At 40.9% G+C, this 19,491-nt stretch overlaps 1 protein-coding gene across 2 annotated transcripts in view; it reads left to right on the top strand.

Moving 5' to 3' along the window:
• RMDN2 (regulator of microtubule dynamics 2) overlaps positions 1 to 19,491 on the top strand; it is a 726,737-nt gene that overhangs the window by 676,368 nt on the left and 30,878 nt on the right. The gene's annotated exons all lie outside the window — the stretch shown is intronic.

The following is a 19,491-nucleotide window of genomic DNA, read 5'->3' as shown; positions in this document are numbered from 1 at the left end:
AAATTCCTTGGCATTCCCGCTTGGTTAGCTCACATTTTATGCCTCCCATAGGATAGCGTAGTCATGGACGGATTTTTTGCTAGTATAATTTATCCATTTGTTGTCATTTATAGGTGCCTTTTCACATGCTGGTGCAAGAGGTGAAAGGTATCTTCTCTGTGCATTCAGGGAACATTCCCTTTAACTTTCATTTTTAGCATTAAGAGTTTGTGAGATGGTAAGTACTGTGCCAGGATTTGTACACTATACACTTGGTGATGGGACATCAAAGATAAATGGGTAATCTAGCCGATTTGAAGGAAATGTCTTCAGCTGATAAGGAGTGATCTTGTCTATTCAGATGATTTGCGAACCACATAACTTTAAATGCCATAACACATTCAAGCGTAGTTTGTGAACCAACTGATCCTCGCTGCTTCCATGTGCTGTAAAAGCATTAAAATCTCTCACCAGTAGTGTAGTGCCTCTAGCATCATCCAGTATTAAACTCTGTAATTGACCTCTGAAATGAACTCTCTAGTTACTGAGTGGAGCACCAATGAAACAAAGAATGGTCTAATCTGGTACTTTTCTTGAAACAGGCTTCTTTATCTTCTGCGTTGAACTCCAGCATCTTAGCCTTTTCAGTGAGCAGGGAGACTTGAGTCTTTAATTCATGTTTTGTGCCTCCCTCCTCTAGCTTTGAAATGTAACCCTCTGCCTCGTTTACCGTGCCACTCAGCGTCTGAAATTGCTTTCTTTTAGTGTCACTTCATCTTGGACCCCCTCTACCTAAATCATTCAGGATGTGCCACATAGGAGACATCGTTCACTTAATTTTGTGAGAACAGTTGATTCCCCTCTTTTGTATTGATGCTATTTTTAATCTGTCTGTCTGTCTTGGTTTGTAACTCTGCCTCAGTTAACCATTACTATATCGTAACACATCTTCTCCTTGGATAGAGGTAGTTACTTTATCCCCCTCTACTATAAAGCCCCTTTCTTTGATACATTCAGCTCATGTTCTATATCCACAAAATATGTAAGGAGTGTTAGGGGGGTGGCTTCATTATCTGATCTGATTTCTCATTGGCTATGTAGGTCAAGTAATCTCCTCACCCTATTTTGCATTATCATCCACCTCCACTGAACATCCTGGTACTGGTTTTGGTGCACATCATAGCATTAATCTTAGAAGTACTAAGTGCAAACACCTTCATCCATTCTGATACAAATCCGCTGGGTTTTAATAACATATTGCTAGGAGCGCTAGTGTTTTGCCTAGGGAAATTTACCACAAATCCTTCCTCCATTTTCCTTCTGCTGACCCACTGTCTTCACACTCTGTCTTACCAAGCCTTTCTCAATGACCTTTCCAAGCTTCTCCATTATCCTGAGGTGGCTAACTGAGCCAATCTGTGCCCAAGATATCTTTCGTCCTCAAGTGTGAACAAACATCTGCAACCAAAGCAAAGCAGTGTTGATGCTTCTGCTAATGAAATTTCAGGCTAAGTTAGTAACACAAAATAAAATGAATAAATAAACTATTCATTTTACCTTTGGCGTGTTTCCTGCCCCCTTCTTTGCCCCGCATCTCCCTTTCTATAAGGAGCTGCACTGGAGTCATATGCTTGGACACTCAGCAACAGTGGACGATGCTCTCCCCCACCCCCGCATTCTGCCTGGGCAGCAGAAAAACATTACAGTCTGCACCTATCTATCAGGATCCTAATTGTGCTGTCCTCGCACTCTGCAGAAGTTGCAGCTATGCAATGGGTGTACTTTGCTGCTCCTGACGCTGCCAGAACATCTCCTAATTCTGCCACAACTCCAGCCATTACTTTTTGCTCACTGCCTGACACTTCTGTCCTGTAAAAAGAAAAATACCAGCTCACTAGACACCACTGTCACCCTGTGAGAATGCCTCCACAGAACTCCCCCTGGCCCACAGGAGTAGGCCCAGTGCATGTTGAGCCTGACCAAGGTCTCAGACCATACTTCTATATTTCAGTCTTCTGATCTCTTTCATACCACGTCAATATCTATCCTCAGGGTTTCAGGTCTTTCCATATAGTCTCCACCGTGTCTCTCCTAGGCTCAGATTCCTATCTGGATTTTAGAATGAAGCTATAAGATACTCATGTATGCCTCCATCTATTTTGGTTAATATCCATGCTCTCTTTCTTTTTAAGGTTCTCATATTGCATATGTTTGGTTTTCCAAAGACATATTATCATAGACTCCTTACACCAGACTTACAGATGTACTAAAAGTATGGATTGAATTATAAGTGATACCTTCCTATTTCTACACACCCAAAGAGAGGTGCATAAGTTATACTATTCTATGTACATGTTGGGGTACCATAATTAGTCCGCTTGAACCTTTGGGCTAACCATTTTTGATTGGTAATGGATTTGCATTCTACATCATCTTGAGTGGGGCGGTCTTGAAGAGAGATTAATCCAGTTAAGGCAAATTTTTAGTTCTGAACCATTTCATTGGCCCCTTATATTTTAATAAGCATACTTATTACAGTGCTATGTGTGAAGATGTGTTATCTTGTCACCTAGCTATAACAGCTTAACATGGATTCATTGGAGCCGCTCTCTTTCACTCAATACAGTTATAGCGTCTACAGACAGTAGGTGTCTATGCTCCCATTAGAATGGTAGCAAGCCACCCTGAAGGAATATACATGGCTTGAATATAATTATGTAGCGCAGAGAATGTAGGTTTCATGGGTAAGAATATACCCATAGTCTTCCCCATGTGATTTTATATGTTCTCTCTAAAGAGCAGGACCATACACCAGGACAATACAAATCATAATTAGATCATCTCCTTAATTTAAAATAATTTAAGCTGACATCTTACTGTTTTGAACTTGGTTTTTATATTGTTGTTAGTGCTAAATACCATTCCTATATCAATGAAAATAAATTGGAAAAGGGAATAGAGTAGATTTTAGTCCTAGCCAGATACAGTTTATTAATGTGAGATTATCTGCTGCAGGAAACATTTTTACAAAGGTCACTTGATGTTAGGTAAGGTCAATGAAGCAGCCAGCCTTCGAAAGAAAGAACTAATAGCTCTATGAGTCTTTAGTGTTTGTGACATCCATGCACTGACAGGTGTGGTTCTGCTCAACTCCTTACGGGGCAATTCAGTGAATGATTCCACAATGGGTCTAAAAACCCAAGCATACATCATCAAACAAAGGAATGTTCTCGAATTGTTACCAATCTAAGACTAGATAAATAACTGTAAAAAATGTGGATGGTCTTTTAAAATCATGATGTGCAAAACCAAGTGATTGACCTTTCCCTTTGATCTATACATGAGGCTGTAAAGCAACAAAAGTGTAGGTGTTTCACAGCCTAACATCTATTCGCCCATGCTTTTGTTCTTACAGGCTCCTCTGGTCCGTTTTAGTGGGTCATTTTATTTAAAGACTGTGAAGCAAAAGAGGCCTCCATATTTAACTTATTCACAGCTTCTCCTCCATTTGAACAAGACACATGGGACCTATTCACAAACTGCACTTTGTAGTACATTTTGTAGTGCTCCAATAGTACTGTAAATGTACTACAAAATGCAATTCACAAACTACGTGAAGAGCCCTATGCCTCCGCCTGTCCTCTCTTTTTCAGTTTATAGATCTCTGCCCCAACTGCAGACTCTCCGCACATGTAAGTATACATTTTAGTATTTAATGTGGGAGGGACAGTGGTGAGTGGCCGGAAATAGGAAAAATGTATAACTAAAGGAGTGCGGTTTAGGGAGGACTAAGGAGGGGTTTTATTTACTTTATAGTTTCTTCAGGAAGTCTCCACATTTGGGGCACAGAAGTATAGGAAAATTGTAAGTTACTTAAACTTGGCAAAATAGTTTGTAAAAATATTTTTATGTTCATTATTAATGTGAATTAGTTTTATACATTTATTTTAAATGTAGAAACAAAGCAGAAATGCTACAGGTCTATTAACTTGCTTTTGATTTAAATATTATAATAGAAATTACTTTTTAAAGATTTATAAACAAAAATTCCACCTGAAGTAAGAACATTTTATTTTGTATTATGTATTAATAATTATTAAAAGTCACATATAGAATTGGTGACAACAAACTTAATTATATTGTAATAAATAATGTAACATTAATTGTTAAATTAATTTTTTTTAATTAAAATGTTAAAACAAAGTAAAAATGTTTTATTTTTACATACTTTTCTTAGAATTATATTTATTTATATTTTTTATTATTTTAATGATTCAATTTTATTTAATATTATTACATATAGGAGTTTTATTTTGAGTCCCTATGGGAGGGTGTTGCAGTATCATTAGTTGCACATTCACAGTGCTTACAACTGCCCCTTTTGAGAGTAGTAACTTTAAATTTGTAAATTTGGCTCCACTCCTTGTTTCAGGGGGTCGAAATATATAACTCTACACCTATGAGTAACTTTACACTTAGATTTTGTGAATAGCCCACAGTAATAAAGTTACTAAAAATTTGAGAGCAGATTTTCTAGCAGTATTTCTACCCTTGGATAATGTGTATGTTTGCATGGAAATTCCTATAATGAACCCTTGCTGATTTCTGGAATCAGTCCATTTAATCTGCTGAATAGCTTTATGCAAGTGGCTAGACAGTGCACATGATAATGTCCAGAAGTTACATATCAGTAAGTATACAATAAGCATACACAAGTGAATAGAAAACACATCTGGAAATTCTCCAAATGCGCGTGTAAAATGTTGTACATTTTCAGTGGCTAATGATTAGAATTTGCACTCAATTATGTGGCAATCCCATTCATAAAAAGGCACAGAACTTGCACCAAAAATATGTGAAGGTCACATCCCAGACCACACTTGTTATGCCCTGAATAGGTTTCTGTTTCTCTGTGTTTGTACACCTCTGAAAATTGTCTAGTGTAGTGATTCATCCTTCTGTGTATATAGGAAAGACTCGCACTCTTTGGGAACCTTAATTTCACATTAAGTGAAATATACTTTGTCAGCACAGATTAATTGGGGAAACTACTGTGGTTTACTGTGAGTGGACTTTAGTCAACCTGACAGCAAATAATAGTGTGATTATCTTAACCATATCAAATTCTGTTGAGATAGTGTCTAGGAACATGATGCTAGATTGTCCAAGGAAAGTACGACTCTTCCTTGTATCCATGGTGCCACCGTGCATAGAATAGTTCATACAAAGATTTCAAGTGACTCCTTTGAAGGGTTCCAATTAGGAGATAAAAACGAACAAAGGCTAAAAAATCTCCTTGGCAATCTTGTTCCAGCTCTTGATTCAAGATGAATATTTATACTGAGGGTATTATCAAGGCTCCATATTCCTCCTTACATCAGGGAAGGGGGAAAAAGCCAAGCAAGAATATCAAGTTGATCCAGTACAAGTTCCAATGAAAGAATCAAAAATCAGAAACAAAAAGAGTAGCAAAAAGCAAAAAGAGTGCAAGGGAATGAAGAATGTGAGGAAAAATTAGGGAAGTAATGCATTTGGATGCATCCATACTTTGGAAAAGCGTCCTTATATATGATTCAAAACAGTAACTTACATTACAGGAAAAGAAACAATGTCACCTTGTATTGGGAATCTCAGATGGTATTCTATGGACAGACCACAATCTTGGACAGGGCAGTATATAAGGCTTTTACACACCCTTTTATTGAAATTCATGGTATTGTGTGTCACACAAATAAGCCCAAGTTTGACATCCTTTGCCCAGGGTTGATTTCTGCATGTCCACCACTGTAGATGATGGCTGATGCTCCACATGGGTCATGGAGTTCTGGGTGGCTGCGAGTGCAGAAGCATCAGTGCAGTCTAGGCAGCGTGGATGTTTAATCACATGCAGAGCATTACAACCATAAACCTGCTGTCTGACAGGCGAGGAGTGCTTCGTCTTCTGAATGCTCATTATCATTGTAATCTCGCAGAGCATGACAACCATAAACGTGCTGTCTTACAGGCGAGGAGTGCTTCGTCTTCTGAATGCTCATTATCATTGTAATCTCTCAGCACAGCTCTTGCCACATATGTAACAAATAGAATGGTTACTGCGAGTTACTGCGAGTTCGAATACAATATCCCAGTGGGTAATAGATTTAGTGCATTAAGTTCCATAGATTGACCATCATTAACATTGTGTCCAGAAGGAATGGTTCTGAATCAATGGGCAGGCAAGGAGGTGGGGAATTTTAGCACAGAGGCGGGCTCTCTTGGGCAGACTGTCCATCCGAACGTGGCAATTATAAATATATCCACACCTTCCCCAAATCTTGATTATCCAGTGGTGCAGAGGAATTGGGTAGCCACACATACACAGCATCCCCACCCTTTATAGAGCTCCAGTCCTCAGTGGACTCTTCAGCCCATGTTGCATCACATTTACCACTTATTGGGTCCTGGAATGTAGCAGGGTTGGGAACCAAGCTGCTAAATCCGGAGTGGGGAGAACTGATGGACAGCTATGATTTATGTCTCTTTCAAGAGACTTGGCTGCTGACTCCTCCAGTTAGGGTAGGATACGTGTCTTTTCATATTTCAGCAGTGCAGGGTTTGAGGGGAAGACCCTCCGGGGGGCTATGTATTTGGGTTGCCCTGCATTTGGGCTGCTCAGCAAAGGTAATAGATTCCTACTGTCCGGACATCCTTTGTGTGCTACATAATTTTTCGGATGGTATGTCATTGGCAGTGTTTAATATTTATTTGCGCCCCACACGCTCCAGCTGGGTTTATCAACTTTGGAAGCTTTGGAGGTTTTTTTGCACTCTCTTCCCTCGTCGTTTCATAAAATCATTGGCGCTGATCTCAATTGTCATTTTGAACCACTCTTGGGGATTCCCTCTATAACCTCGGACAAGGAAGAAAGTTGGCTGATCCCGGATTGCTCTATGTACCCTCAAAAGCGCTTACTGCCCCTGGCCCTTGCGATCAATAAGATGGTTGTTTCACTTAGGGCCTGCAATGGCAGACTGCTCCCGGATGTTCCGGGAACTAGCACTTTCAATAGACCAGGGGGAAGCACGACAATCGATTATATCCTGGATAATGTAGAGTTCTGGGCTCATCTTAGAGCTTGTTCTGTGATCCCAAGGGTCGATAGTGACCATAACTTATTGTCACTAAAATTATTAGACCCTCTGGGCCACTGCACGAAACTAGGGAGAGATGAGACTCCCACCAACCCGAATCTGGTCATAGTTGCAGGTGGGAGACGTGTTAGATGGGTGAAGATTGCGCAGGCGCCCGATAAGTTGGCAGAGCTATATCATCATGTCGCAAGATCTTTTACAGAGGTTTCCAACCTCTTGGGCACCAACAGCGATCTCCCTTATCCTCACTCCCAGGGGTTGCAGCGCATCCACAACAAGCTTTTCGGCTCCCTGGCCGGTTATTTTTATTCTACCAATCTTAAGCGGCCAAGAGTAAAAAAGCGAGATCACTGGTTTAACAAAAAATGTAGGCTAACGAAAAATTCCCTGATTAAGGAGGTAAAATTGGGGACCACGTCCAGCATTAGAAAGGCGAGGGAAACATACAAAAGTCTGATTAAGGAGGCTAGGTTTGAGTGGGAAGCCTCAAGGGGGGATAACATTAGGGCAGCACTGTAAGCTCGAGACTTTAGGTCATTCTGGAATCTTCTGCGAGTTGGGTCGGTTGAGGGGACGTCCGCCATCATTCCTAACCTCAATGAAGAGGTTTGGTTGGACCATTTTAAGCCCCTTTATTCACTTGGCCATTCTGAATTGCGTGGTGAGGCAGTAATCCAAACCAGTCCCCTGGACCTAGTTCTCCGGGAGGCCTCGGGCATTGTTTGCCCACCCTGCTCCATCCACGAAGTGCAGGTGGCCCTCGGAAGCTTGAAGCTAGGGAAAGCCCCGGGCCTTGATAGGATCCCTGGTGACCTTTATCGAATCGAACAAAAGGTCTGGGCCCCCTACATCTGGATCTACTTCAATGCCATTCTACAGGGCCTGGAGATTCCCCCACCTGGCTGGGAGCTGAAATAATCCCCTTCCACAAAACGGCTTCCCCTCTTGACCCGGCCAACTACCGCCCATAAGTTTGATCGACGTCCTCCAGAAAATATTTGCCTGCCTACTTTTAACAAGGTTGCAGAGTTGGATGGATGAACAACACATCTTAACGTCCCTTCAGGCGGGCTTTCGCGCAAAGGTTTCTACCATTGACCAACTGTTTAGATTACAGTTGGTCTACTGGTAGACGGTTACCATTGGGGTGGGTAGTTTGTATCTGATTTTGGTGGACTTAAGGTCCGCATTCGACCTGGTCCATAGGGACAAGCTCTGGTCAATACTGTTGGAGATGGGCGCTCTGGCCTACTTGTGTCACCTATTTAAACGCTTGCATCAGGGCACATATGCCAGGGTGAGGTATGGGAGGAGAGGGGAGTTGTCGGCCCCATTTCCGGTGGAAAGGGGAGTGAGGCAGGGGTGTGTCTTGGCCCCTACCCTCTTCTCCCTTTTCCTCAATGGGTTGATAGACTATCTTTCGGGGGCAAGAGATCTGGATTCTCCCAGCCTAGCAGGGCGAAAGATACCTGCCCTAATGTTCGCTGATGACACTCTTTTAGTGTCTAAATCGCCTATGGGCATCCAGCGTACATTAGAGGCATTCTGCTCTTTCTGCCGACTGAGGAACCTGGAGATTTATCTCTCCAAAACAAAGTTTATGGTTTATAATTGCAAACTGGCTAATTGCCCTCGCCCACATATGAATGGAACAATGTTGGACCGAGTGTCCACCTTTGATTACTTGGGGGTTACACTCAATGACAGAATGGATTGGGGGTCCCTCACGGCTAAGGCCAACCTAAAGCTGGCCCAATCTTCGGGTGGCATTATAAAAGTTTTTAAGGACACCTCATCGAAACTGCTGAGCCCGCCTCTGGAGATATATAAAGCACAGGCGAGAGAGGGCGCACTCTACGGCGTAGAGCTATGGCGTCATACTAGTGCTGTCCCCCTGTCGCTCACGGAGAACAGCTTTATTAGGCGTTTGCTTAGACTTCACAGGAGTTCTCCCCTGACCTCATTGCGGCTGGACCTGGGTTTGGTACCCATCCAGGAGATTGTAGCAAATCGTCCTCTCCTGTACTGGAGACGTCTCTGGTCGACCCCTGAGCTCTTGAGCTACAGAGAGGACCTGAGAGATATCCTGCACGGGGGGGACCTCGGGGAAAATTCCTTGGCTAAATTATATTAAGCACCTTTGCCACGCTCTAGGCAGAGGAGACTTGTGGTCGTCCCCCCAAGATACCTGTCCCCTGCTTTCTAAGAAATCACTAAATGTGATTCTAAGGAGTTACCGAATGGAACTTATTACAAGTAACCCCTCCAAGGGTTGGCTGACTGACATATTTTGAATATCAAGGTCCATCCCTTCTTTGAAGAATTCTTGGACGATATCCAGCCTCCTCTGGCCAAGAAAGTTTTTATTCAGTTTAGACACGGTTCATTGCCTTTGAGGGCTGTCACAAATAAGTGGTTGAATTCCCTCCCTACTGCGAGCTCCTGCCCGGGGTGTTCGAGTAGCAGAGAGACAGATCTGCACGTTCTGCTCTTCTGCCCCTCTTACGCCAGGGCAAGAGAGAAATGGATCTTGCAACTATGCATGGCCAGGGGCTTTAGGGACTTCAGAGAGGTTTTTAGAATCCTTAAATATGATACTACCCCCCTAATATTGTTCGCTACAGCTAGATTTCTCCAGTCTATGTGGTATACGAGGTGTGCAATATTAAAGTCGGAAGCCCACACTTTGCCACTTGCGCAGTAGAATATCCTCTGTAATGTTTGTGCATCCTCTGTGATGTTACTTGGCCAGGGCTCGTCTTCTGGGGCTGTCATTCTTTTTTTATAATACTTGTACATATTGCATATCCTTGTTTTTTTAACTGATGCTTTTAACATTTGTAGGAATTGCCTTGTATGAGATTTTAAATCTTTCCGAATCCGCTCTTAATTGTGTATTTTTATGTGTTTGTGTATATTGCCTTTTTATGGTATTTTTACCGATAATAAAGGCTCTGTGACTGACTGACTGAATGGTTAGTGTCTCGATCACCAGGCAAACTCATGCAGGTTTTTGCTTTCCCATGAAATCCCATATGCATGACATGGCCTCCTTCCGGTAAGTCTAATCTGTGATACAACTTTGCCAGATGTGGGATTTTGTACCTAGTTGGCCACAGTTGATCCAGCATATAACATGACCCATTCAGAAATGTGCGTGTTAGTTGAAGAAGGGCATAAAACCATATAGTTCACACATTACATTAATTTTCTTTCATTTGTGTTTATCAAGATGACTTAAACCTTATCCAGATGTTATACTACTTATAGCGGGGAAGTCAATTTAATTTAATCAGTTCAACCTGTAACTTACAATGTGGACTCCAGCTCTGTGCTATGTTCTTCAGGCGAATGAATCTTGGCCACCGTTTAAGAATGGCGCATAAAACGAAAATATCTTAACAAGTGTCATCATTACAGTTGATTAGTTCAGTCAATGAGAGTTTAGGATCGGTTCAAAATCATTATTTCTCGTTAACAGATTGCAGGATTGTTTTCTCAAATATATTCAGTTGGTAGGTCCGATAAATCTGTTTACAGAAATATCAAGTAAAGCATTATGGTTAATTGTGTTCCATAAATGAATTTACTCCTTATTCTATATAGATTTATCATTTCAGAATTTAGGCAGTTCTTGAAAAGAGCGAGATCATTGGAGCATTTTAGAAGTCGAACTCCCCATAAAGAGCAGTTAAAGAAGACTCCGCTGAGGCGCTGCATGCGAACAACAGGTGCTGCAGTAGCTACACCCGTGAAGGCATGAGAAAAGATAAATCAGAAATAGTCACCACCAAAGTGAACTGTCAGCAGTAGCTTGCAGCAAATCTCTCAGTAGAACAATGTCCAAGAGTATGTGGGTCTAAGAGAGAGAGAGCCCTTCTTAACTAGGAAATGTGTTCTATTATAAAACACAAAAACACATATGTCAATCCGTTTCGGTGTTAGATCATCTCTGGCCAATGAAGAGAATTCGTCCGATGGTCTACAGCTTCTTACTTTGTTTCCCTCGAGAAACGCACAACGTCGACAGAGTACTACTTAAAAGTATCAGTTAGCTGCTAGATATTCATGCACTTGTAACATTGACCTTGAGTTCCCATGAGAAACTTATACACTGGGTAACAATGAACTACTCCAAAGACAGAAACATTTTATTTGCAACATCCTGGTTAAATCATGGGGTTCATGTTTTCATGTAAGCAATATTTTTTTTAGTATACTATTCACTATTCAGCATTGTATACGTATGTGAAAGCGAAACTAACTAAATACAATGAGAACATGTAGCTTTGGAAAGAGAAATACATTTTATGAAGTCAACACATTCTACAGCAATGACTAGTCTAAACAAGCCACATTTCAACCATCTATTAAACATTTGTTCATGGGTAAGCATTTCCTTAAAGCCATTTATTTATTTAAGAGAAAATAATAAAAGATAGAAAGGAGAGTAGGGCCTAGTTTGGACCTAGAAATGGAAATACAAATGAAGTGGAAGCTTACTGCCTTCTGCACTAATTTTGTATGTGTAATTTTTAAAACAAGCTTAATGTTAATTCTGCATCCAAACTTTTATAGGTTTAATAAAGGCACATTTTCCTACATTTTACTCTATTGTATGTGCTTTTACATTAACGTCTAAGGCAATTTATCAATTCTGTTAATAAGGCTTCAAGCCCCCTATTTGAAGAAAAACTGAAATTGGGGATAGTGGTCCACATGGTATGCAACCAAGTGAAGACTTATCGAACAATTTATGTATCAAAGTTGATAATTGTATGAGAAAAAGCAGGGATGTTTGTTTTGTACCAACTCTGTCATCAATAAAAAGTATTGTTAAAAAAAAAATAAGGCTTCAAGCTAGATGTTTCTGCTTTATCATTACACTTCTTCGGAAATTTTATTTGGCAGTTCAGTTTGCCGCTTCGAAATTTCTAAAGCTTAAACCCGACTCAGAGTTTTCTAGGACCATATTTAATTACAAATGGGGACTCCGAATTTCAATATGCAGCAAGAGTCATGAACTGCCCTTTTCAACAATCTTGAGTTCCAGTGAAAGATTAATTCAGTGACTGAAAAAGCATGCAATGGTTTAATTCCAAACTCTCTTTCAACTGCCACATTACTAAAGTGGCTGCCTCATGGTTTGGCATTTTGAGAACTCTTAGAAAGATTTGCCCTTTGCTACCTCTTAACACTGGCAAATCCATAATCCAAGTGCTAATTATATCATACCTGCACTATGGAAATTCTCTTTATCTATGACTCCCTAAATCACTTTCAAAATAAATTCATGTCATCCAGAATGTTGTTGCTCGGCTTTTACTACACATCACTCACCAGTAGTCAATTTCAGCCCAGCTCAAATGTCTTCATTGGCATCCTGTGGAAAAATGCACAATCTTTAAACCTTCATGCTTTGTCTACAGAAACTTTTCCAATAGAGGGCTCTATTATCTACATTTGTGTCTACTCCCCTTATCCCAACTCACGATCTTCGCACATGGGGTTTCCATCTTGCTTGTGTCCCCCACATCAGGTTTTCCAGACAATTTGGCCCTTCATTCGGCTGTCTTGACCGCAAACTCTAGAATAGATCTCTTTGTATCAAACTGAGCACCTCTGTATCTGCTTTCAGAAAGCATACTGAAAACATGGTGGTTCCAGTGTTAGATGGTCATCTTTTTGCTCCAATCTAGTTGAACGTTTCAGCACTAGGACGACCCAGTCTCAGATAAAAGTCTGTTTTACATTGGGTGAAGCTTTTGGCTTGTATGTCTGTGTGCATCTGAAATATTTTTGTCAGTTTTCCTTCCATACATCATTCTAATCTTTGTTTCATCTGGTGTAAAATCAGAGTTATTAAATATGGGAACAAGGCGTGGAGGCGATGCAAATTTCCCTTAGATACTCAGGCCTTTCTCCCTGTATGTGAAGGCATTCTAGATTTCTAATGGCTTTAGAGAGAATTTATGTTCGATCTCTCTGGATGTCTCATGCAGCTCATGAGGAAGGGAAAACAGTCTGATGTTCCATCACTACACTGCTGCTGCTGGTTTGAGGGTGTACCAAAATCACAGCACCCAATATCAAGGGCGGAGGTCCACCTTTCATCCTATAATCCAACGAAACTCATTTTGATACCCTGTGCTACTTATGTTTCTTTATAAAATGGAGAAGCCTTGCTTTGAATGTTTTGACTAATGCCTAACAGATCTGTTACAGGCGTTGTAGGTGGCAAACTGCATTCTTGCTAGAACATTCTTCTTGATCTATGCTGTTCTATTTAGGCAAGAGATTGTGTTCTAGAACAGGATATAAATCCTGTAAGAGATTTTGGTTACTGTGTTGGTTAAGGGATATATGCAGACGAATGCTGTGCACACCCAAATCCTTGATTTTACTTCCTAAATTCAAAAGTATGCGCCTCTAAGTGTAACCTTTTTGATACATTGTATATGTTCAATATCATGAATTTAGAGTAGTTGAACTTAAATCGTAATACATTCTCAAAGAATGGCAGGACATTTTAATAGCAATCAGATTATTGAGTGGGGCAGTCATAAAACATAAGATGTCATCAATGAACATTGCCATTTTACTTTCTTGTTGCCTTACCCAGAGCTGCTTGATTTGTGTGCATGTGTGCGAAGATTTCTACTCAAAATGAGAGGTGAAAAGGGCCAACTGTGTTTTGTACATACAGCATCCATTTCTTACATCGAACTATAGATGGCCCTTTTCAGTTGGAGTTTGATTTCATTACATTTTCTTGCCTAGAGCCATTTGAATTGTATGCATTCCCTTGGATTTTGTGGTTCGTTTCTGTTAACAATATAATTAACAGCACTCCCTGATTTGTGGCTCTTTGCAGCCTCAGTTTGAGAAATAGATGACCCTTAATTATCAGTTGGGTTTTGGTTTAATTACATTTTCATGCACCACGTCCTATTTTTTTTTTTGTTGGTGGCTGTTTTTCTTATTCTTGTTGTTCATGAATTTGAAATCCAACTCTGTTTATCATTTGTTCGTTTTAAGTGTTCTTTTTCCAATACCGTTTGAAACTCTTATCCATTTATTAAATATTTGTTATATTTGTTTTATTACATTTTATTGCTTTACTTAAGTGATTTGTGAACATTAACATAATGTTTTACGTTATTAGTATAATTGTTTATTGTACCCTTGCATGCCTTTTTGCAGAGGCCAAGCACTCAATCAAGAGCCATGATTGTACTCATTAAATCCTCTTACGTCTGTTAGCTGGACTACCGGCGGTACCAAGATTGCCAGTTTCCCACGTATATGATTTCATACACACAATGAACTCGATTAACATTTGCAAAAGAGGGCCTGAATCTCTACTCAGTCAGTCAGCCAGTCAATGATACTTTTATTTTCATTTTGTAAAGAAAATCATAAAAATTGTAAAAACACGTTATACACAGTAATTAAAAGCAATGATTTGAAAGATGCAAAGAGGTAAAAAACACTGTTGTCATTGCGCAATCCCCGTTAACATTTAAAATAAGAAATGTTATGTTTATAATCAGTGCGGTATTAAAGTGCTAGTATATTTCGTTGAGAAACGATGAAAAATTAGTGCATGAAAAGGTGAGGTCCAGTCAGTCTGTCTTGTGAGGGCCAATCACGTTAATTCTTGTGATTTATCTAGTTCTTTGGCTGCCATTTCCAAAAACATAATAGGTCTGCAGGACCGTTGCACTGACAGGCCTCCCAGACTTTCTATGACAGCAGCTCTGCATGTCCTTAATTGTTTTTTCCTAAAAAACTCACGGAGGATGATTTTCCGGCTTTCTAAAAGCGAGGGGCAGATGCATAGGAGGTGAAGTGGTGTCTCATCTCCCTGTCCGCACAGTCTGCATTCTTTCGTCGGCCATGCGCGTTTCCATTTCGGGGTATGATCCTTCGTGGGAAAGTGCCTCAACCGTAGCATCGTCAGGCAGTGCTTTTTATGGTGTGAGAAGTGTTTTGACAAGTATTGTTGTGGTTTCAGCGTCTGATACGATTGAATCACTGCCCATGCATGTTTTTTTTGTTGCAAATGCAGTTTTATCCATTAACAAAGACCTTTGTTTCGCTGCCGTGTTCGCCACTTTTTTGAACACGGAATAGGAGGTGATTGGATGCCAGGCCTCTTCAAGGTGTAGGTCTGCAAGTGATTCTTTTAGTATGCTGACGATTAAATTATTTTGTCTCGCTTGCTGTTCAATTTCTGCCCAGCAAGAGTGGGCTAAGGTGTTTTCTTCTGCTTGCCTCATCCGCCAGTAATATTTGACCACCACTCCTTGTCGGGCTGGTTTCTGATTTTTTAGCCCGTATTCCAATCTAATCTGTGGCTGAGAGATGTATTGTGGAATTGAAAATAGATTCTTAAAGAGACTCGGCTGGACTTGGTTTAAAGCGGCTACATCTTTTGTATTCATCAGTTCTGAGCCATAAGAAGTAGTTGGAATGAATTTTGCTGCAATTACCTTTAACAGGTGACCCGTTGAGCAGCCTTTTAACTTCCTCTTTAGAATTTTAAAGGTGTAGTGGAGTTGTTTTGCCTTCATTTTTCCATGGTTCAGCTGGTTGTTAAAGTTGAGGTTGTGTTTGAGTTGAAGCCCAAGGTATTTGTATGAATTCACCTGGGATATTGGTTTGCCATCCAGATTCCAGATGAATTTACCTTTTGACCCTGTTTTCCAATGTTTGGAAAAACATAGCACCTTTGTTTTCTTGTGATTTATTGTGAATTGGGCTGTGATCATGTATGCTCCTAGTTGGGCCATTGATCGCTGCAGGCCTATAGGTGTTTGAGATAGGAGAACCATGTCGTCTGCATATTGAAGGCTAGTGAATCTCTACTCAATCATTCCCAGAGTGCATACATCATAATTATCAAAAGGTACAGGCGTTTATGCTCTGAATGTGCCAATAGCCTGCCTCAGAAAAAAGCATGCAACAATATCAATAACATGCTTAGAGTATCCTATAGTTCAAAAGATACTTCCCTGAATATGGGAATGCGCTGAACCTGGACGCCATTGTTGCACCAATGTGCACTCATGTTCCTCTTATCTGCTTCTCTTTGGCAAAAAGGAGTCTAGCACCCGTCCAGAGGCTACTCTGGACTTCGCCCAGACTCTGGGTGCTATGGGAAACATCCTTTACAACGCAACCATTACATCGCACTACACTTACAACGCAGTCATTACATCGCAACATCCTTTACAGCGCATGACACTACATCGCATGTCACTACCACGCAGGCATTACAACGCATACCATTACAACGCATACCATTGCAACTCATAGTACCCCCACACTATACAAAATGTACCCTACTGTTGCACCCCCTGGAGTTAGAATAGTCATTTTTACCCCTATACTATCCAATACTTACCTTAAATGCAATTTAATGGTATGCGTTGTAAAAGTATAATGCAATGTAATGGAATGCATTGTAAAGGTAGTTTCTAAAAATGCGATGTAGTGTCATGCGATGTAATGGAATGAGTTGTAAAGGATGTTGGGATGTAAAAACTGCGTTTTAAAGGAATGTGTTGTAAATGTATGCCTTGTAACATCATACATTTGGGTTCTACCGATTGCCATTGTGCCCACCAGACGTGTTCGACTCTTGACACTGTTTATAGTGTTTGTGATGTCCACCTTGTCTTGGACGCTTGTCTGGTTGCTCCCAATACTCCCACTATGCCTTTGATATTTCCACCATGTCTCCCAACACATACGCGGTTTCCAAGACACACACCTCTATTGTCCCTGACGCTAGTCGTTTGTCTTTGACACTTGTGGTTCCTGACACTTGTATCATGGAGTGCTTAATTTGTAAAAAAAAAAGGGGTCTGGAGCCCAAAGATTTGCCCAAAAGAACGCGACTGGCGCTATTGAAGGTTAGTGTGCCGGATACCAAGGCTGTGTGTCTTCATTACGCCCCATGGCTCTTTAAGCCGCTACCAAACACTCCTCACTCGTGCAGTTTCCTGAGTTCTCCCTTTCACACTATCTTTCCGTCTCTCTCCTCCTTTTCCCATTGTTGGTTTTTCACTCTTTTGCTCAAGGTCCAAGTCTGTTCAGCAAAAATAAGTGGTGATCCCGAAACGTAAGTGCTGGTGGGCCCCACCTGCAGCCATCGGCTCATATTAAGCACTGGTCATGCCCCTGACTCTATCCAAGGGCTTCTGGCCTGCCTGAAAAAAAATCAGAAACCACCGTCTGATTTCGCCTCTTGTACAGACATCTGCATGGCACCTTCAAATTATCTAAAACAGAGGATTGTAAACATACACAAATCTGCGGTTTTGCCAAGGAGGATGTGTGAAAAGCTTTATTTTGGCAGGCATTAAGGAAGCCCATGACAGCTGAGATAAAACTGATCCTTTGTATTATCCAGTTTCAGCTGCAACTAAGCAAGCGACAAAACGCAGTTCCGAGTTTCTTTAAGATGTTTTTAATCATTTATTTATACCGCGTTTACCCTTTGATATATGTGGGTGGCATGTATTTCTACCGTTCATGAATGAGAAAAAAAACACAAGTTATGAAAGGCTTGCCTTGCGGGGTTTTTCGAAGTCTGTCCTTCCCTTGCCAAGTGAGTTTTGAAATTGGAAGTTTGTAACGTGACATGGAATTAATTATTTTTGTCAACCACCGGGCCGAAGCCTGCATTGAATTCCCAGGAAGCTTGAAACATCAAATGAACCAGAATTGGCCCTATTTAGTTACACCTGTGCTTGCAGGTATCTCTCTCTTGACAGTAATGAAATGCACAAAGTATTTGCTCAACTTTAGCAAAACATGTGTGCAGAGGAATCGAGATTGGCGGCGCCTGTGTACCTTTAGAAAATCAGATTCATCACGTACAAATACTTGGAAATTCTCAGGATGTTGGCCCGAGTCCTGTTGTGGTGTAATCAAAAAAAGCAAAAGATTTTTGAAAACAAACTTGCGAACACCAGTAGCCAAAGTACTCATTCCCGAGGCAACCACATTTCCTCTCTGTCCACCTAGGGCTGAAATTCTGTCAAAGGTTCTAAAAAAGTGCATCACAGATATATGTCGAAGAAGTGCCCAACGTAGGTCCTGGGTGGCTAGGTCCATTTTAGATATTAAGGATAACCACGCTGTCATTGGATTCAATGTTTGTAAATTGATTTTGCGTGAATAGCTGAAAAATCTGGCACGGATCATGGAGCCTACTGGGCTTTCTAATCTCCTTTGGAGACACAAATGACGTTTTTAAATGCGTTTATTACATTTGTTTAGCCAGAAAGTACTGATACCAATGGAAGTCTTAATACAATCAGAAAGTTACAGGCAACTGACTTTAGGGCAAAACTGCATCTATCAAACAAGGTCTTGTCCTGTTGTTGACTAATTGAGCAATGGCCTACTGATAAACTCATGAAAGGTATGGATGATTTACATATTTGTTTGACTAATCTTCTTTTGTATGCAATAAAAGAACACCAGCTTGTCTTACAAATAGATATTATTTCTAATAGATATTTCTAAGTGCAGATTCTTAGCCTTGTGAATATCCACAGGTGCCTCACTGAATCCAGAAACTTAAAAAGCAGTGCTCTTACATGCCAACAGATGATGCAGTGCAACTCCATACTGACCTCATTCTGCTACAGAAGCGATGAGCGGAGACACTTAAATGCTCCCCCTATGCGCACTAACGTCAGTTCCCTTTTACCCATGTCTTCAGACATGGATCATGAGCTTCCCTCTTTTTCTCCAAGAGATTTTTTCTCAGTGAGTTTTTTCCCTAAATTATTCCAATGTGCATAGAAACATGTCCCCTCTTAAGACTACATGGTTTAAATCCTATAGGGACTATCACAAACAGTTATCTGTGATAAATCCTCATGAGGTGTACCTCTGGTGTTTGGGCGCATGACTCCAAGGCCTGTGATGACTGCGGCCTGATAAATCTGAAAGCCATTCAAGAACGTAAGATGAAGCTCTACATGACAAAACATCTCAAGACTCAATGCAGGTCTCATTCCCGTTTGAAGAGGAGACTGCAAATCCCGAAGTTGCTCCTGCAATAGATCTTATTGATGTTCAAAGTTTTTGGGTAAATCATAAAGGAAGCATAGGAAGACTAACCAAGGCTTGGCCCCTTCCCACCTCTCTTGATCTCCAGACAAGGTGTGCCTCTAGGTCTTGTTTGCGTTCAACCAAGGAGCCAATTCCAACCTTAGTCTTCATGCACCTCCAATTTCCGGGTCCATCAGTGACATCGCAGCAGATTGAAGACTTTAGAGAGGCCATGATGGCGTATCCGGCGCGCTTCCGCCTTCCTCTGGCATGCTTTCAGGCCCAAAGAAACACAGGGACTTCTAGT

Source organism: Lissotriton vulgaris, chromosome 6 (genome assembly GCF_964263255.1).
Source record: "Lissotriton vulgaris chromosome 6, aLisVul1.2, whole genome shotgun sequence".
NCBI lineage: Eukaryota > Metazoa > Chordata > Amphibia > Caudata > Salamandridae > Lissotriton > Lissotriton vulgaris.
The sequence above is the reverse complement of the archived record's forward strand: the minus strand, read 5'-3'. Positions and strand labels throughout refer to the sequence as shown.